The 22,500-nt window shown below is 35.3% G+C and overlaps 1 long non-coding RNA gene across 1 annotated transcript in view; it reads right to left on the bottom strand.

Annotated features, from left to right (window-relative positions):
- Window positions 1–22,500, bottom strand: part of LOC149136443 (uncharacterized) — a 70,749-nt gene that overhangs the window by 41,264 nt on the left and 6,985 nt on the right. Inside the window, exon 2 of the long non-coding RNA XR_016240969.1 lies at window positions 5,942–6,000. This is a non-coding gene — a long non-coding RNA (uncharacterized LOC149136443). The remainder of the gene's footprint in view (window positions 1–5,941; window positions 6,001–22,500) is intronic.

Here is a 22,500-nt window from a genome sequence, read left to right as displayed (position 1 = left end):
ATAACTAACTAAACAATAAAATACAATAATTTATCATTTCCTTCTCTTTGTTATGGTTCCCTCTGATACAGAAGTGTTTGCCGAAGATTTCGTTTTACTGATATGCCACCAAATCTTTTATGTAAAACCGTTTTGTCTATCAAAATCTACAACTGCACCGGCAAAAACAATCAAAATAATTGTTACTTAGATGTTTTTTCACTAATTAAAAACTATTCCTGCCGTATGAAGGTATGCCTCATTAACCACTTTTGAATGTTGTCGTTGTCATTTATACGAATCTAGGATAACAATGCCGTCTAAAGATAAGGACACGTCACACTGATCAGTTCGCTGAGGATCGCCATGATTCTAGGGGCTCAAGCTAATTTATATGGTCTAGGTATTACGCAGGGATCCCCAGTGTATTACTTGACTCGAGTACTTATAATGCTGTTTAAGTGATCCTAAGAATAGATAAGCTTTTGGTAAGCCAGAACTGCAATCTATTTTCGATTGTTGAGTTATGCTAATTTCTTCTCTCCACATGACAATAAGCAATGAGAAATGTATGAATATATCGCAGTATATCTTTTTCTGCCCATATAAATATGAGGTCGTGAATCTTGTCAAAAGTAGATTGCTGTAAGATACGGACAGTCTCATGTATGTAATATAGCGAATAAAAAAAATCTGTGGCGGCTATCTCATTGAAATGTGTATGGCAATAACATGGCTTAAAATATCAACAACTATTGCTTGATTGGAGTTAACTCTATTAAGCTTTAATGTATTCTGATACTCGTTAATTCCTTACTGAATACTGTACTTTCAAACGACAGATGCAACCTTTAATGATTGAAGTACAGAAATAACTAAATCACAGTTATTTTTGCTACGGTTGTTTTTGCTGAAATCAGATTACTAAAAGTCAAAACCTCTGTATTATTTACACCTACTCTTAATGAAATATGTATATTATTTAATTAACCAAGTGTTGGATGTGATGAAAGTAGTAATAGATTTTAGTCTCACTAGCTAAATATTCGCCAAGATCGACACAGTTGTATTTATCCACCTGGGGTTGTTGATCGATTCCTTTTCTTTTATTCGCGACAAGTCATGTGTGCTAGAAATGACAGAAATATTTCACCAAATCGTATCCTAATATATTAAAAAGTGGAGGCGTATGGCCTGGTGGTTGGAGCAGCGAACTCGCGGTCGAGGGATCGCGGTTTCGAATCTCATACCGGGCGAGGTGTGTGTTTATGAGCTAAATATCTAAGCTCCTCCGGCAGAAAGTAATGGCGAACTTCGGCTGAATCTTTCGCCACAACTTTCTCTCACTCTTTCCTCCTGCATCTAGCATCTCAGCTGCGACGGACCGGCGTCCCGTCCAGGTGGGGAACCTATACGCCAATGAAACTGGGAAAACCGGCCCTTATGAGCCAGGCATGACTCCAGAAGGAACAAAACAAAACAACAACATATTAAAAAAGAAGCAATACATAAGATAATGTATTCTTAGATACATGAACCGACTGGTAAGTCAGCGTTTGAACACCCTTGATTGTAAGTATTCTCGATGACAACTGAACGAACACTAAACTACAACAACAAACGCAGCAAACTTATCCGATCCCAGTTTTAAAAGTAAGTTGATAAACCAAAATTGGTTGATGAGAGATATAGCTGAGCTTTGAGCTGAATCTCTGATATTTTATCACATTACCCTGTGATCTGAATTTAAATTTCACCGTATATATATAAATATATATAAATACATATTATATATATATATATATATATATATATATATATATATATATATATATATATATATATATATATATATATTGTTGTACTTGGGGATGGTCATGTTGCCAGTTTAGCCAATAAAAACACACGCACTGTATATTTGGTGTTAATTTGCTTCAGCTTTATATTACATTATATTACATTAATCCTATTTCGGCCAGAGTTCTTTCGTCAGACTTCTGTGACCTCATCAGTGGTCCTTTGCTTTCTTCTTTCTTATATATATATATATATATATATATATGCTAGATATATATAAATATATACATAAATATATATATAAATATATATGTGACCGCGTGTGTATCGTCGGCGATTTTCTTTCTTCGTCTTCCTTTCTTTGGACTTTTTCTATATTTCTGATGAAGAGCTCCGCTCGAAACGTGAAATCCTCTTTCTTTTCTTTCCTTTCCTGAGTGTACATTAACACAGTACTTGTTCCACTTACTCACGTTGTTGTTTTTCCTTGCTTCGTCTTGTTTGGATTGACTATATATATATATATATATATATATATATATATATATATATATATATATATATATATATATATATATATATATACATATATATATATATATATATGCATATATATATATATATATATGTATATATATATATATATATATATATATGTATATATATATATATATATATATATATATATATATATATATATATATATATATATATATATATATATATATATATATATATATATATATATATAAACATGTACTTTTACTTGTTTCAGTCAATTGACTGCGGCCGTTCTTTGCGTATTCAACTCGTTTATTTTCGTACTTTACGTTGTTTACAGTTGGTGACGTCCTGTACCCATATATGCAAATGTATGTGAGGAATCTGCACAAAGTAGATGTAGGAGTTTTTAAATCAAAGCTGGACCTCTTCCTATCGAGAGTCCCAGATGAACCTACCTCGCGGCAGGAGGTGCAAATGAGGGTTGCTAAATCAAACTCCATTCTTCACCAAGTGCCACATATTGTAACAGGCTCCCTGTAATAACAGTGCAGCAACATGGTGGTGCATCAGCATGGCCGCAGCTCTAAGCTGAAACTTTAAAAAAATATTTAGAAGCCTATTAGAGTTAGAATTAGATAGATAGATAGATAGATAGATAGATAGATAGATAGATAGATAGATAGATAGATAGATAGATAGATAGATAGATTCTGTTTAAAAAGTGAAACACCTCTCTACTAATAACTGTCGCTGTTTTAAACTCTACTACTACAACCTGAACAGGTCACTCTTGTTAACTCAACTTACTCTTACATACTGGATAACTCAAGTATTCTTAACTTACATCAACCAACATTGATTGACCTTACCGTCATGCGTAATGCATGAGATGTGACTATGTATGCAATTATGTATATTTGCATATGTGTATGTGGATATAAATTCAGTTTCGTTCAATTTTAGAAAATTTTTCAAATGTGTTGTGTATGTGTGAATAATTATACATAATTAATTGCTATTATCCCAGAAGAATTTTTATTAATTTGTGATAGATTAATATGTTAGTACATGCAACATTTAAACCCTAATTAAGGAAAATAAGCACACATGCAATCATGAGCGCCTAACATATGTGTTCGTACGGGTGTGCATTTGTGTGCGTGCGCGCGCGCGTGTGAGTGTGTGTTTGTGTGGTAAACCACCGAATAATGTTTGCTATTTAGCAAAAGTAGCTTATCCTCTCGCAGTTAAATCGTTGACAGATCTCAGTATAAATGTTGTTATCGAAGTAGAAGTTCAAGAAAGCACAGACTAGATGATTATATCTAATTTGAGTGAGGAGAAACAGTAAACTTCATGTAATGTTTGGTTGCACGTTTTGTGTACAACTACATCAAAATCATTATAGTCTATGGGTGTAGCAATTATAATTGAAGATCCTTTGACCAGCTATAATTATTCAAATATACCACTTTATCGTTCCATCCCTTCTATATCCCTTTACATAACCGGAAGCATCCTCAGAACTGTCATCTCGGAAATGGACACATTGTTGAAAACGGATCTGAATAAGTAGTGTATAATAGAATAATTATCTTATAAGGTTGCTAAACGCGAAGTTAAAATTTGAGCCCCGAAGTTCAGTGATTCATTACAATTTTATTCGGAATACACGAACACTAACTAATTCAAGCATTCGGTTAGTGGTCTTAGTTCAGAGAGCGTCGATCAATTTAAATGATTTCCTCAATGTCTACCATAATTAATAAATGCAAGGGGCAATTTTTTTCGAAGATATCATTGAGACATCAGTAAAAGAAATATGAGTTCGATTCCCAATTGACGCTCGAGTTTGAGTCACTTATGGTTGTTTTGTGTTTACAAACACATGCGCACACGTAAGCAAGCACGCAAAGACAGACAAACAGATGTATATAGATAAATAGATAGATAGATAGAGAGAGAGAGAGAGAGAGAGATAGATAGATACCCAAGATTCTGTTTAAAAAGTGAAGCACCTCTATACTAATAAAAACATTCTCGTTGAAGTATATTAATACGTACTTATAAAATAGTTTTGCACGTTTAGTGTAATGTATAAATGCAATATTCGATAATACATAAATATTAAATTTGTAAATAGATAAAAGAAATCAAGAATCTCTCACAATCGTTAGACATATATATGGTCAATTGAATTAATCTAGTACGTGACTAGTTTTATTTCAGACTCGGGGCGATAAGTTTATGTTCATCATGGCGCATTTTAAACAGAACATAGAGGACTAGAAATAAAAATATTTTTAAAAATACATTTAATTGTTCCTGTTACACCACTGCGTAATATGACAAATATTAGTAAGTACACATATTCACATGTATTCATGAGGGCAAGAGAGCGCGTGCATAAAAAACAATCATTCGTTTTCTCTTCACAAATTTGATGAATATTGAATAGAACTGAGATAGAAAATAACGAAGAAATATTGTATAAATGGGGATAGAAAGAGAAAAAGATGTGGTCATATGTTGAAAAGAAGTCTTTTCTTTTCTTATTGACCTGACACACCCTGTTAGGAAAAAAATATTACCTTTTGATATAAATAACTGTTTCAAATGTTGATAGAAAGGAGCGTTACAGTGTTATCAGGTGTGTATGAGAGAGAACGACAGAATTTTACATCAAATACAGATTTGTATTCACTGTCTATTGAAGAGGAAACAATAAAAGGTACTGTCGCTGTTTTAAACTCTACTACTACAACCTGAACAGGTCACTCTTGTTAACTCAACTTACTGTTACATACTAGATATCTCAAGTTTTCTTAACTTACATCAACCAACATTGATTGACCTATACCGTCATGCGTGATGCATGAGATGTGACTGTGTAGGCAATGGTGTATGTACGTATGTATGTACGTATGTATGTACGTATGTATGTACGTACGTATATTTACATACGTACGTATGTACGTACGTATATTTACATACGTACGTATGTACGTACGTATATTTACATACGTATATTAACGTACGTATATTTACATATGTGTATGTGGATATAAATTCAGTTTCGTTCAATTTTATAGAATTTTTAAAATGTGTTGTGTATGTGTGAATATATATATATAATTAATTTTTTTTAAAAAACGGAGAAAAAAGACAACAAAAAAAAACAACAACACTAGGATTTAGCACATACAAAGTTTTAATAAGACGCTCAGAGAAAGAATAGGGTGGTTGCTTTACGTTTCGGGAAAAGCTCTTCTTCGGAAACAGGAAACATAGGAGAGTCCGAAGGAAAAGGGAGAAGGAGGAAAAAATCGCCAACAGTCCACGTGTAGGTATATTTTTGAAAAATATATAGGCGCAGGCGTGGCTGTGTGGTAAGTAGCTTGCTTACCAACCACATGGTTCTGGATTCAGTCCCACTACGTGGCACGGGCCGACCAAAGCCTTGTGAGTGGATGTGTATAATATATTGTGTGTGTGTGTGTGTGTGTGTGTGTAATATATTGAAGCTGGAAAAGATTTTACAAACTGTTACTCAGAGTTTCGCGTTGCCGGTCATCAGATAACAGTGAGCAAATTTATAAGCATTTACAGACGTTGAATAATTAATATTTGGTAACTCATCAAATAAATAATTAAAACTCACCAAGCACGCTATCATGGCTATTCGAATTTGCGGAAATTTGTTGCATGGAAAACAGCCGACTGTAACGGGGAAAAAAAACGTAACCATTAAAGTTAGTCGAATTTTTAATTAAAAACAGGTTTATATAAATCGTCTATACCTGTGGAAATTTGTCTAAAGCAAACGAGAAAAATGTCTCCTCTACAGATCAAGAGCGAAAGAAAGATACTGTAAACAGTACAAATTAAAATTAAAATTTTAATTTAAGATATACAGGGATGAATGAGTATCATATACAAGTACAAAACATGCAAAAGTAAAAGCAAAAATAACATAGAGATAAATAAACAAATAAGCTTACTACAGGAGAAGAGGAATGGAGAGAACTTAAAAGAAATGTTTAATAGTTTCTAGATACTTAGGCCTGCATTGGTCAGTTAAGTTCACTTAGTTGTTTTTGCTCTTAATGCAATATGGTTTACTTTATTGTTAGGTCCATGTGGTGTAGACAGAACGTTGCCATACTTTGTTGGAAGAAATCTTAATTTCTGAAGTATATCAAACGTCTAATAGAACTTTCTTGTATGCATTTACATCTTGTTGGGTTCAAATACATTATTTTTGTGGTAATTTATTACGACATGATAGCACTAAATATCCAACTTGTGACAGTACTACATGTTTCATGTGCAAAAAGAAAAAATGGAAAACTTTCGAGAGAACTAGTTAGCGTTTCCATTCTACCTATGATATTTGTCTGTATACTTTTTGCATTAAATGTGTATCATTGCCTTAGCTGTTCATGGAACTTCCTCAAAAGTGCTCGCTCACAGAAAGTTCCTAAAGTTCCTCCTCTGAATCAGTTGTACGTAACCTAAGGTAGTCAACTAGAGACTGCAAGTATATGAAATTGATGGATTTAGTTAAATGACTTACGCTAGTCAAGAAATATCCTGAACAAAAACTAAAGGCAAATGACCACCTTGATTGCTGTGTGAACGTTATTCATGGCATTCTTTAGTAAGACAGCAGCATTCGTTTGCTGAAGCAGAATTCAGTGCCAACCCACCGCGCCGGTCAGCCTTGGAGGTCTGCTCACTGACGCGTCTTATAACTTGATCCACTCACTTTCCATAATTTTAAACTTGTAAGTAGAAAAATCCTGTAAATTTAAATCATACAATGCTAAGTTCATTCGAGCGAAAGTGAATAACAGGCTCAAAGAAAACATTATCGAGCTATATATGTATCGTTAATGGTAATTCAAAGGAAGTAGATGATTGGTTAACTTCTCAGAAGCTAGTTATAAATTCACGTACTTAGACGTTTAACAACTGCTCAACTTAGACAACTATTTAGTTGACACAGTATATTCTTACAATATATTTAACACTGTCGACTTAAGTAACTCGTTTCATTGTGTTATATTGCATCCTGATAAACTATTTACCACTCTCGAGGTAGACGGCCAATATTTCAGTTTAACCATTTTAGTTTTTGTCTTAAAATGTGTGTCAGGTGTTTTCATCAAATTACAGGCATTCTTACTAGTGAAAACAAATTTTAAGACACGTACTCCTATTTAGATGACGTTACAATCAATATTTCTCCTCGGTGTGTAATAATACCAAAGAGGCGCATAACCACAATGTCTCTAAATTCTTATACGTTATACATAAATCTAATAAATATAACACTGAAATACGATAACTGAATTTCTAACTAAATCTGTCTGTATTCAAGGTTATCAAATTAACTAAAGCAAATTGAATCCTGACCCCTCACGTTTAACTCCAGTTAAAGAAATGCTCGTGTCTGCTAATACGCAACTCTTATCTTGTATGCCGAATCTGTTCGCTAATTATTCCCAATGGGTTCCTCGCTTCTCTGAATGAATAAGACATCTAATTAATGCTCATTTTCCACTCTCAGAAGAAGCTGTAACGGCAATCAATGACTTTTAAAAAATGTCTATTACGGAGTCTGCCAAAACTGAAGTAGACAAACATATGTCGTTTGCCATCGAAACGGACGCCTCTGAGGCCGCCATCGAGACTACACTTAATCAAAATGGTAGACCCTAGACTTGTATTTTTAGTTTCTCGGTCACTAAATTGTGCCGAAGAGAATAGTTACGCAGTAGAAAAAAAAAGACTTATGCGATACATGAAGATATCAGAAAAGAAGTGCTAATTTCTCTGAGTCAAACGATTTACCCAAGTGTCTGATCCGAAATCTGTAGCTAAGTATATTTGCCATAAAGCATAAATTTAAGATTAAAATGAGAAAATATCACGTTATTAATAACTTAAGCCGTTTAAGTACGAAATGTTACACTGTCATGAATTCAGTAATACTCTCTATACATTACCAGGTAATATCTGTGGTAGTTTTCGCAGAGTAATCTCAACTTCCAAAGGTTCACAAGACGGATGCATTTGGTTCAGGTACGAAATCTTCTGTATCCGGTGTAGGACATTAACCATGTTATTTCTACATGTCACATTTACCAAAAGTTAGGCACAATGCTATGCATCGAATCAACGTCATGTCGTCAGAGCTGTGCGTATCTTTTACCGAATCGGCAGGTGTGTATAAGACCGTCACCTTCAACATCAAGTACTAAATTTTCGTTGGTTGTTTTTGAAGAACATTCCCATTTTTTCCATTTGATATCTTTTGTGATAATTCTTTATTGACTACTATTTCTTCTTTACCCGTGTTATTTCTATTTTCGGTCGACTTTAGTATATATACACTTTTTTCTTTTTACTTTTTCTACTTTTTACTTGTTTCAGTCGTTAGACTGCAGCTATGCTGGAGTACCGCCTTGAATTTTTAGTCGAATGAATCGACACCAGTACTTTTTTAAAGCCTAATAATTATTCTATCGATCTCTTTTGCCGAACAGCTAAAATACGGGGACGCAAACACACCAACACTGGTTGTCAATCGGTAGTGGGAGGATAAACACAGACACTAAGACATACACACGTAGGTAAATATACATACGTACATATATATATATATATATATATATATATATATATATAACTTTTATAAGTAATATTCTAAAAGAAATATTCTAATAGAATATATAACTGAACTTATATTGAGTGCTCAATTATTTTAAGCAAATAAATGTGTATATATGTGTCTTTATATTATTAATAAATTCATAAACTCATCAATAATATACTCAGGAAATCAATATTTAATATTTTGAAAGACATACATCCAACATGACACGGCAATGGATCATTCTTGTCACATTGTTATGGCGTTGTATGTATTCGCGTTGTGCCAATTTCGGGCATTCGTTAACGATGTGGTCATAGGATCGCGCTTTCGATTCCCAGACCGGGCGTTATGAGTGTTTATTGAGCGAAAACACCTGAAGCTCCACGAGACTCCGGCAGGGGATGGTGGTGAACCCTGCTGTACTCTTCCACCACAACTTTCTCTCACTCTTACTTCCTGTTTCTGTTGTGCCTGTAATTCAAAAGGTCAGCCTTGTCACACTGTGTCACGCTGAATATCCCTGAGAACTACGTTAAGGGTACACGTGTCTGTGGAGTGCTCAGTCACTTGCACGTTAATTTCACAAGCAGTCTGTTCCGTTGATCGGATCAACTGGAACCCTCGACGTCGTAAGCGACGGAGTACCAACAACAACAACATTGTCTTGCGATATCAGTTTCTTTACTAAACCTGTTGATTTCAGCACAGGGATAAAGCCTCCCTACTAGAAACTAACAAGATCATCTAATGACGCAAAATAAGTAACAGCAAAATATGTGAAAAGAAATAATTAACTTCTTCTCCGGATTTCTAGTTTCAATCAAGAGAGTGAATACATTTACAGGCTTAACAGAGCTGGAGTTTTCTTACACTGGAGATCATGCCAGCATTATTAATATCAACAGGAAAATGCTTACATAAACATACACCAGAAAAGGTTTCGAGGAAGGACTAATCGACCATACTTTATGATATACCAATATACAGAGATTGCAAGATCAAGGCCAAACGACAGAATATTTTTTTTTATTATTTAAGGTCACCAGAAGAAAGTGCTTCCATCCTCGAATAAAGGTCTGAAAGAATGGAAACAACCAGAATGTGGGGACTGAAAACAGAAATAGTCCCTATAATTATTGATACCTTTGAACTGATTAAAAAGAGTTGCAAACAAAGACACATTCAAAGTCCAAGGGCTTACAAAAATCTAAAGAATACAGAACACAACCACTACAAAGCATATACAGCTGTGTCCGTTTGTGCAATGAAAGCACAGAAATAAAATTTGCAAAAGAGTAAGAATCTGCCCAGGTTTACGTAGTTATTCAAAGTATTCAATGTTCAGTATTTTAGCATAATATGAATGTTGTAACCAAGATTATCCCAAATTCATTCCTAATTAAAACAGCACCACACTCTAATCAGAAACATAATAACGGATTTGAACATTGTGACCCATACGTAATTAGTGAAGTATCGTTTATTCGTTCATTTTGTGAGGAAATATTCATAATTAGCTTTCACTACTTACGTCTTTTCAATATCGTTAATTACTAAATTTTTATAATTACATTAAAAATATATAAACGCACTAACCACTTTTGTTTATAAGGTTTTTACGTCTTTTCCAAGACAAATAACTTGACAAAAACATTAACCTGTTCTTCACAAACAATTTCGAAAAGCAGCTCAGTAAATATGTCGGAGTGTTGCGGGTGTCAAAATATCTTATTTTTACGGTTGTTAAGAGACACGACTCTGTCCTGTTGTTGTCAGAAACTGACACTCTCACAGCTCCTCTGACGATCAACAATATTTCATTAATTCCTTATGACTGTTTTATTTGCTTACTTGTTTGTTTTAATTTATGCCTGACTGATTACGTTGCCTGTTGCCTTCTTTTCAGACGAAGACAAACGACTAGCGAGTCCTATAAACGTCTCGAAATAAAAAGTAAGATTCGAGGCGAGGGAGAGAAACTCATGTCAATGAAGCATTGACTAGAATAGTTTTGGCCGGCGCCACACAACTTCAAGTCAATACTGGTTGGGTGGTCTGGCCATAAACCTCGTCTCGCTCTGCTAATTCAGGTGACGTAATTAAATCAGATATGTTTATTGTGCGCTTTTCACATTGTTGTTTCATATCTCATTGCTGTGCTAAAGTTTCTGCTACTGCTGCTACTGTGGTTAGAGATGAGAAAAAGTTTCTACGATTACCAACAATTTATTGTATTGAATCTGAATCAATTACAACAAGATTAACAAATAGTTTTCTGCTGTAACCAACAGCCTGTTTTAATTAAATAAGAACTAACCTCTAACTATATTCGCCATAACAAATAAAACTGGTATTTTTGTTATGATTAATGGTATCTTAAACAGTTAGAAAAGTTGCAATTAATTTCTAACATTTGCCACGAATTAAATAGACTTTAGAACTTCACATTTACTACTTATTGACCCTTGGAATTGAACATAGATCATAAAGGTGCATTAAATTTCTCTGCAAGGATTTCGTTCGGTGCTCAATGAATTCTATCCTTTCATTGTCTTTGAATCTTCCTCTGTTAAAACCTACCAACTAAACTTCAAGGATTCAGATTGAATTATAACTGTATTAGGCTTAAATCATCCCACTAATCTCTAGCTAAAGAGTTTGTGGAAGGTGTAAGATATAATTAATTGGGTCAATAATAATATTTTACTGGTACGTACCCTAGAGATAAAATGTGAAATCGATGACAGAAGTCATAATCTTGCAACAACATAAAGTTAAATTATAATATACACTATCTCACTCCGACCAGCTTCAAAGCATTTCACACTGAAATAGTTATAGCTTGCATACTGGTAACGAGCATTGTAATGTTCATGGTAAACTCCAGCAAACCATGTTTGATTCCTCCTTATGGCAATTTCATTTACTTTGCTAAATCTCTTGGTAAAAGCCACACTCCTTCTTTGTCTCACATGAAGTAAACAGAAATGATCACCTATTGATGGATACTGTTGATTGATCAGGAATAGTGAATCAACTGATTATATCTCACTAAGTCAAGGAGTATATAACTATATATTTCATAGCGTATTATGCTGTAGGATATATAGTTATACTGAATTACAAGTACAACTAATTTTTGCCAGCTGGTATGTTGTAGGGTATATAAGTTATAGGTTTATATAAGTTATAGGTTTATATATGTTGTAGAGCATATATATTGTAGAGCATATATGTTGTAGAGCATATATGTTGTAGAGTATATATGTTGTAGAGCATATATGTTGTAGAGCATATATGTTGTAGGGTATACAACATGCTGAATATTAATGTACGTGAAGTGATAACATGCTGAATATTAATGTAGGTGATATATCTCTGGGAGTAGGCGAACAGTCGGAGAATTTATGCAGTAGCAGTGTTCCGTAGAGTCATGAAATATGTGAAGCAAGACAAGCGATCATAATATTATTTTTTGTGTAAAACAACATTCGCAAATACCAACTTATTGACTCTGAAAGTCTATAAAATTCTGTATTACAGACAAGAATTATTGTCTTAATCAGACATGCATTATGATAATTGAAAGTTTGAAACTTGTAAATAATTACTGAGCGAAAGAGTGTCATCATATCATTCAAACATCTAACACATGAGAGTCAGCAAATAGTTTACTTCCGTGTTGGAAAGATATATCCAAGATAGCAACATCAGTTCCAACTGATGTCGTTGAATACACCGTACCACTACCTTCCGCGAAAGCGGAGCCAGCATACAAACACCCTATTCGACCATGTGAGCCCTTCACAACATTAGCAACACGTAATCTGAGTTACCCAATAAAGGCCTAACACTTAGAATTCCCTTTGAATTTGTTTCAGATCTGCCACTCTTGATGAGATGCACCACGAAACTTTAAGGCATCTGGAGCTGAGTCAAACTATTATCTTAAAGTATATGTAACTCCTAGCAAATGTGTTGAGTGCCACTTTCTTTCTCCACTCGTGTGTGTGTGTGTGTGTGTGTGTGTGTGTGTGTGTGTGTGTGTGTGTGTGTGTAATATAGATAATTAATAAATACTTATTTATTTAAACTCGGAATTTCGAAGAAAATAATAAATATAATCATATTGTATTTGCGGCTGTGAATTTGCAAAATTGTTAGAGCATCGGAGAAAATGTCTCGTGATATTTATTCCGACAGTACATTTCCAATGCAGCTCCCTCCGAGTTCACTCTATTTTTCATTGTTCTGGGGTCAAGAAAATAAAGTACCAGTAAAGTATAGGGTTCTGTGGTATCGACTAATCAATTCTCTACTCTCAAAACTGCTGGTCTTGTGCCTAAATTAGTAATCATTAGTTTTGCTACATCTCACGGTACTTTGCTACATCTCGCGTTACACTGTTTAGAAACTAGTGGATTATCTGTTAAAGACATATGAATGCCCAACTGAAACAGATCTATGTCATTGAATAGATCTTTCTATTCACTTCAACAATATCAGATTATTGGAAAGGGCATATATAATAATTATAATAATTATAAACGGTACAGTCAGTACTAAACCCAATTGCAAGGAACCCATAATTTCAGGTTCATTGATTTTGGTAATTTGCCAATTTATCTGACGAAGTTGTGTTGCAATGAATATCCGTTGCAATGAAAATTTTGAAACCCAATGCACTGCTGATATTACTAAGTGATCCTCATGTGAACGTAAGTGTACGTACGCACACGTATTAGTGTGTGTGTGTGTGTGTGTGTGTGTGTGTGTGTGTGTGTGTGTGTGTGTGTGTGTGTGTGTGTGAGTGTGTGTGTGTGTGTGTACGTGCGTGTGTGTACGTGCGTGCGTGTGCACGAAAAAATTTACATCCGGTTGTGGTATATTCCAACCCGGGAGGTCTACAATAGGCCTTGAACACTGACATTACATTACTAGGTTAACCAACTGATTTTCCTGCCCTCCCCCAATCTTAATCGTCGTTCTTTAATCTTCTCTGATAGTTAATGAAAACATAAATTACTTGACTGCACCTCATGTTTTCATTACTCATAAACATTCTTTTCAGTGTGGGACATGAATTTGTCGAACAACTCGTTAGACAGATAGGAGCCTGTGAATTTCTTAAGACACCTTTTTGACAGATACGATTCAGCAAATTTGTAAAAATTACTTGTTAGATAAATTCAATGAGATACTTGTCTGACACTTGAGAGGTATTGAATATGTAAAGACTTGTTTGACAGATGTCAGTCAGAGAATTTATTTAGACTTGTTTGACAAATGTGAGAGAGTTAAAATCATTAAGATAGCCTGTTTGATGGGTTTGAAACAATGAATTAGTCAAGACACTTGTCTGGCAAGTGTTTTCCGTCACTTAATTTATTTAAGTACTTGTCTGTCGGTGAACTAACGATACTTATTTAACAGATATACGTCAAATAATTTGTGAAAGGACTTTTATCTGTCATACGAGACACAACGAATTTCATTTAAATACTTGTGAGATGAGAGTCAATGGGTTTACGACAGAAGTTGTCTGACTTTGAGTTTTGACAACCGCCTCGCAATACGCTTGCTAATTTTTGTTTAGCTAAGTCAACTACGGTGAAGCAGACCCATGAGCAATAAGTGTCTTTCCTTTTTTTAGGGTATTATTTGATGGAGATTTGCCTTCTATTTTCAGTGGGTCGAGACACATCGGAGGAGGGTATAGGTCGATGTAATCGACCCCAGTTTTCAACTTGTACACATTTTATCAACCCCGAAAGGATGTAAGGCAAAGTCAACCTCTGCGGAACTTGAACTCAGAACGTAAAGACGGACGAAACATTAATAAGCATTTTACCTGGTCTGCTAATGATTCTGCCAGCTTGCTGCCGATTGTATCGAGTATTGATTGTACAAAAGCTGATTGGATGTTGTTCTTGTCTAACGGTCAGGTCAACCCGGATTGAACAATCATATAGACAAAAGCATTTTTGCCATGGCCATCCCATCCTTTACGAGTGTCTATGATTAAGTGATCTGATAGACTCTTCTTTTTTTAAGTTTATAGCGTATGATTTTTGAGACATTTGCCCAGTAATTATAGCAGGTCGAACGACCGTGTAGAGCAGTGGTTCTCAATCAGGGTCCACATGAACCTTAAGGGACCCATATAAGATTTTGTTGTTAAGATTTATGTGCAACAGATTAATTATACTCTGTCTATGCACAAAATATTTTTTCATGCAATTCCTAATAATATTTAATTATAAAAATATATCATTTTTGAAAGATCGAATGGTTATGAGGGTCCATCCGAGTAAAATAAGAATTAAAGGGGTTCATAGATAAAAAAAATGGTTGGGAACCACTGATGTAGAGGCTTTCTTGTTGATACGTCAGTCTTGATTGCGTGTGTGAATGTCTGAGTAAATTTGATTACTTATGCAGATGTGATATTTATCAAAATTGAAGCGGTAATGGCAGAAGTCTTTTGTGAATAGAAGCATAAAGTTCCTCTTTGCCTCAATGTATACAATATATACACACTCATATCTATATCTCTGCATGACCTGATTACACATGATCATATACTGCCTATGTATAATAATATTGTGTATGATAATAATGTCCGTGGGGATGTTATTTTATTTTATATTACAAGTTGGCGAGAATAGCATAACTGCACAACTGACTACAGGCCTTCACTGGGCTAATCACTGTATTTCCATCCACAGGAGTAAGAAAGTACTGTCTGCAAACTTGTAGACCTCTTTGAAAGAAAACAGACACAAGCGCACACGCACACGCACACGCACACGCACACACACACACACACACACACACACCCATAAATACATACATTAGAAAGCCTCACTGTAAGTATAATAAGAATGTAAACATATTCTTTCTATATTATTTATGTGCAAAAAGTGGGAAAGCAGTCGGTTTGTTCACCGCTTTTTTAAGAAAACATTCGCGCTTTCCTTCCCCAACAAGTGCATAGGTCAATTGCGATGTAAATCAATCATAAATTAGACTGGCACAACAGGGGATAGCCTATTCGGCGTATTTGCCTTTTTGACGACTCGTCACTAATTTAACGGTATCTATTTTATGCACACTACGGCGTAAATCAGACAAACGGAAATAAATTTTCTTAAGAAAGAGTTTCATGCGTCGTTCTAAAGGATTGAGGCGATATCTATCACTGATGAAGCAAAGTCACACCAAAACACCGTCTTTATCAATTTGTTGACGTCCTTGGTGCGTAGCATGTCATTACACAGTCTATCACCGAGATAAAATTCCGCAGCGAAAGCTATTCACGTAGTAAAGCTGCTGTTGTTTCTACTACTTACAATGGTAAACTGTACCACCCCAATGAATTTATTTGTAATTTGGTGAATTGAAATAACTGAGCCTTTCGTATTTTAACCGAATACTCTAACCACTAAACTATACGTCTTCACTTAAGTGATTACACAATTTGACTAGAGCCATCGTGGCAGATTCTGAGTGCTAGACATGTAGAATAGCATCCAAATCTTCCTCAAATCATAGTCCCATAAAAGATGAAAAATATATGGTAGGGGTCAACGTGTGTAACGGATGGAATATTATTTCTAATAAGGATGCCCGGTGCATAATTCAGAAACGCCATCATTATATATCGCAGGGAGCATCAAAAAACGAGCCTGGAAAAATTTGCGGAGAGCGGAAACTAAATATATTAGTCCTTCACTAATATTATTTTAATTCCTCTACGTTCAAACATGGTCATAAAATAGAGTACCAGTCGAGTACACTGTTTCAATTAATCTACTATAACCTTTTCCAAGGAAAAAGCGACCTTTTGTCAATGCTAAAAAGTCAATATTATTTTAATTCCTTCGGTAAGTTTGGGAGAGTGAAACTTACTGGTATGTTAATACTTCGGCCAAGCTACGAAGGCGTCAGTTTACTGTTACGTAACAAACAGCCTGCTGCATATCCAGAGAGAGGAGGAGAATGAAAGAGAAAGAGAGGAGGAGAGAGAGAAGAAAGTGAGGAGAAAAGGAAGAGAAAGAGAAAGAAGGAGAGGATCAGAAAGCGAAATAATTAGTAACAAAGGAAATATATCTGAAAGGCCCGTAGAGAGCAGTTTATTTGTTTAGTATGTCGTCAACGCCTACAGCTTCGAAATCAAATTAAATTGTTAACTCCAAGGAAACTTACCAAAGCCAACCAAACGTTATAATTCTAACCTTTAACGTAAGCGACAGGCAGAGATAGCGTTTGACAGCCAGTGTCAGTCGAGATACATGTCTAATATATCAACTTGAAAATCGTAATGCTTGCTGGACCCTGCCATCTTACTTGATGTTAGCAGCATGTTGCTGGCATTCGTCTGGAAGCATGACTGTACAAATACACACACACACACACACACACACACAAACACACATGTATGTATGTATATATATATATATATATATATATATTGTCTCACGCAGAGAGATAGATAGATAGATAGATACAAACATTTACATACACACAAATACACACACATATATACGCACACATATACACGCACACATATATAAGCATGTGTATATAAGGAGTTTCTAAGTACCATGTAGACGACTTGGTGGGGAAACAATCATCAATGCATTTAGATATGCATGTCTCTGTTTATTTTCAACTGTCTATTGTTTGCGAATGTGGCTATATGTGTAGGTATCTCCATATACGCGTGCATATGCAAGAAAATTTATGACACAAAATTCAGTTAAAGGTATGTATATATCACTTTCTGTTCGTTTTGCTCTAGAATTATTCGGGGCGAATAGTGTTAAAGTCATAATATCAACTTAATAGCCCTTTAACTGAAACTGGCGCTCAGTTGGTTACGACCATGAAGGCTCCAGCTGATCTGTTCAACGGAACAGCCTGCTCTTGAGCATTCCACAGACATTCGTACTTTTAACGTAGTTCTCACGGAGATTCAGCACGACAGAGAATGTGACAGGGCTGGTCCCCTTTGAATTACAGGTACCGCTCATTTTTGCCAGCTGAATAGACTGGACCAACTTAAAATAAAGTGCTTTGCTCAAGGACACAACGCGTCGTCGGGAATCGAACTCATGATCTTACTCCGTGTGCCAAACACTCTAACCACTAAGCCATGCGCCTTCACTTAAATGATAACTAAACTTGACTAGAAGCCATCATGGCAGATTCTATGTCATTGCTCGACCTATAGAAATAGCAGCCAAATCTCCCTTAAAAGAAGAAAAAAATGGCAGGTGCCCACGTGTGTAACGGATGGAATAATATTTCCCGTAAGGCTGCCCTGAAAGAGTTGCTTTGGAGCTACACCACAGCGAGTAAAATTCGAACACCTTATAGTAGAATCAAAAGCGAGCTGATAAACCTACAGCTCCAAGCAGAAACTAGGTGGTCCTATCTTATAATACATATTTTCTCTTACGTTGACTGACGGCACGGAAGTCAGCTGCGACAGTTTTATTAGCATCGTCTAAATTAATTTAAATAACACGCGCTCAAGATGCACCACGCCATCATTCATATACATATGGGCACGCCCGCACATACACATATTCACATCTATCTATCTATCTATCTATCTATCTATCTATCTATCTGTGCATGTATATATTTATTTACGTATGTTTGTATGTAGATAGATAGATAGATAGATAGATAGATAGATAGATAGATAGATAGATAGATAGGGGCGGAGGGAGAGAGGGAGGTATCTCCAGCTTCAAAGGTCAGAGGCAATGTGGAAAAAGGAGAGATGTTCTACGCATATATACGCAACCAGTCATATCATTAAAGTAAAGAAAACTAACGCACTCTCAAAGGTTATACCTCGCCGAACACTATTCAAGTGTGCCCCACCACTAATCCATAGTGGATTGAAGTGCTTCGAACTTCCTGCAGCTGTGGTTAAGCCCGTGATGAGGTTAATAAGGAAATTTCACCACCAAGTAACATAGATTCAAAAAGAGCACTATACGTGTACTATATCTGTAACTCATGCGCGTAGCTGTCATGTTGTTAGTAACAGGGGGGGGGGGGATGAAAGTCATTGCCTGAAAACCTGGTATCAATACGATGTATCTAGTCTATATAGCCTTCGTGGATGACATAACACTTCTAATACTATCAACCCAAGGAACATGGTAATCCCTGAGTTTACTGAAGTAGATGGCTGCATGATCACGTATGAAATTGAAACCAGGAAAATCTCTGAGTATCCTGAATGGAAAGCAGATGAATGATATCTTTAGTATCCAGAAGCCTGAGATTCCAGTAATTCGGGGGAACGGAATCTGATGCCTTGGGAAGAATTATGGCGGATAAAGACAACGGCTAAGATACTTATGGCCCAACTAAATAACTATCTCAAGGTTGTGGACAAAGCCAGCTACTCGGAAGATGTAAAGTGTATTGCTTCCATTACACTTTCATGCTGATAGTATAGTAGTCGTTCTTGCTATATGACTTCCCTATGACTCTCCACGTAGAGGACGTGCAGTAAATTCGTGCGATGATGGAAGAGTGTTCTCCTAACCTCCGGCTCTGTCAAACAGCAAGACCTCGAAGCTCCGCTTACCAATTCATCGGTAAGAGCATTGACTGGAAAGTTGGACATAACATGACCTTAAAAGGCGGCAGGAATTGGAAGTTCCAGGAAGTTGTGAAGTAAGGTTCTCGAAGTACTTGGGTTTATTGGTTGGTAATTTGTCAAGACGGATAGGACTTGAAAAGTACAGTACCAAGAAACAAAGCAATTCCAAAGCGAGGAGCAAGAGAGGACTCAGAGTGCCGAGTTTCCAAGAGGCAACAGGGGAAGATGGCTGTGTTAAAGTGGTAGAGCTTTCCTACCAGAGACAGTGAGTTTAGTGGACCTAAACACTCTAGAGGGATCTAGAGGCAAAACTGTTCACCTTCTTGTGTACTGCAGATAACTCCGAATAACGTTAACATCTGCGACAAAGTAGATTAATACTGTTAGCTGCGTGGAGAAACTGTTTGTACTCAGCAGCATTTGACTTATGGCACTAGGAAAATATCGATCAAATGGAGATAGGATAAGTGCCTTAAGGACTTGCAGAGATTTAATGGCGGCAAGCAACAGACATCACTGCCCAACGGCATCAGATTCCAATGAGAATGTGATAAGGCACCTGAGACAAAAGCATCTGTGATGGACCAGTTTTCTATTTTGCATCAAACCTTTAAATGAGACATGCAAGTGGGGCATTTGCCATTTTAATGACAATAAATATATTTCTAGAAATTAAAGACCTCTTCTCAGTTATCTGAATAAGTTAAGTTTGCTAGAAGATCTAATGGTACTTGAGTTTTAGAACAGTATGCCGATGAGGTCCTATTTTGTTCTAGAAATTATTTTTTTCTTTTCATGTGCCATGCCTACTGGTATCGGCAAACATGGACATCATTGCCAAATTCTAAACATTCACAATTTGTTTTTTAATTTCCTGTTGCATTCTATCGGTTTATTTACAATTCACTCAGCTAGTTTTCTATCGTTCCTAACTTATCCAAAAGGACTGGTTCACGTGACATCATAGCAAGGCCACTTACAGGCTGGTCTGTGGGACACGTCTTGAGGCCAGAGCTCAAGTAGTGTATGCTTTAGCCACGCCGGGCACTACCATCCCGTTATAGAGAGGACTTGGATGTAGTTGGGGCTTTGGAGTAACTCCATATACCTTCAAACTCCTGAATTGGAGCCCCAATAGATGCAAATTAATTATCAAAACTAACTATTAGTTAATGAAATCTCAATAATCTGCCTCACATAGGTAGGCTGAAAGGAAGAAAGATTTTTACTTTCACATACATCGCAGGATTATGATAATATTAAGAAATATATATATATATATATATATATATATATATATATATATATATATATATATATATATATATATATACATCTATATATATATATATATATATATATACATATATATATATATATATATATATATATATATATATATATATATATATATATATATATATATATATATATATCATCATAAATATACAGGGATTAGCATTGAGTCGCTTCTCCAACATACTGAAAATTTAGAAATAGCAGTCAAAGAACTACTGATTCTAAACTACAAATTTTTCTCTAAACGGATGGCGATATTTATGGCACACATAGAACAAAAAAACGGAGGGAAAAGCATAAACAAAACAAGTCTTTAGTTAATCGGATACGATCGTTTCATGGTTAAGAGAATGAAAATTTCTCTATTCCAAATCTTCAGTCCGATATTCTGATAAATTTGAAAGTGTCTCTAAAAAATTGTTAATTATTAATTCTATTATTAATTGACGATTCCCTGCCCTTATTCTTGTATATTTATATTTGATACCTCTAAGTTAGATGGTTAAACCGTAATCCCTCCACACGGGACTTTTTTTCATACGGGACTATTTGTGACGCACATGGAATAGATTTCTTTGAGGTGGGATGCCTGAACTCACTAGCCGATGAATTCGTAAGTGCCTTTCTTATCGTTGATTTTTGGTGTCGCATGGCCAAAAATTACCGTGAATTTTTGAGAGACACTTTCAAATTTATCAGAATATCGGACTGAAGATTTGGAATAGAGAAATTTTCATTCTCTTAACCATGAAACGATCGTATCCGATTAACTAAAGACTTGTTTTGTTTATGCTTTTCCCTCCGGTTTTTTGTTCTATGTGTGCCCTAAATATCGCCATCCGTTTAGAGAAAAATTTGTAGTTTAGAATCAGTAGTTCTTTGACTGCTATTTCTAAATTTTCAGTATGTTGGAGAAGCAACTCAATGCTAATCCCTGTATATTTATGATGATAAATGGTTTTACCGATAAAGGTTTTTTCATACTGAACTACTTGGCAAAATTGTTAATTATTAATTCTATTATTAATTGACGATTCCCTGCCCTTATTCTTGTATATATATATATATATATATATATATATATATATATATATATATATATATATATATATATATATATATAGAGAGAGAGAGAGAGAGAGAGAGAGAGAGAGAGTAAGACAGATTTCTATATATTGTGTATACATATATATATATATATATATATATATATATATATATATATATATATATATATATATATATATATAAACAATATATGAGTATATGCATATATATGTATATACGTTCATCTACATGTACATATAGATACATAACTGGATGCATGACGTGGCAAAAGAACAAGGACAAAATGGTAAACAAGGTGCAACAAACAAGCAGGCCACATAGAAACATCCCCTTCATCAGCTGCCACCATTAAAACTCCGGCATTTCGAAGAATTAAGGCAGTACGCATCGTTAAAATGGTTCTTCCCACGAACACAAATTAAATTGTTTTCGTGGAGGGTAGTGGCGGACGGAAAACAAGGCAGGAAAACGAAACGGTGAAATAAACAAACAAAAAGGCTGTACAGGCAGACGTGAAGTGTGTATGTCTTGAACGCTGTGAAGCACGTACAGGAGGGGCAAA

The sequence above is a fragment of the Octopus bimaculoides genome, chromosome 3 (assembly GCF_046866305.1).
Source record: "Octopus bimaculoides isolate indiv1 chromosome 3, ASM4686630v1, whole genome shotgun sequence".
NCBI classification, from domain to species: domain Eukaryota; kingdom Metazoa; phylum Mollusca; class Cephalopoda; order Octopoda; family Octopodidae; genus Octopus; species Octopus bimaculoides.
The sequence above is the reverse complement of the archived record's forward strand: the minus strand, read 5'-3'. Positions and strand labels throughout refer to the sequence as shown.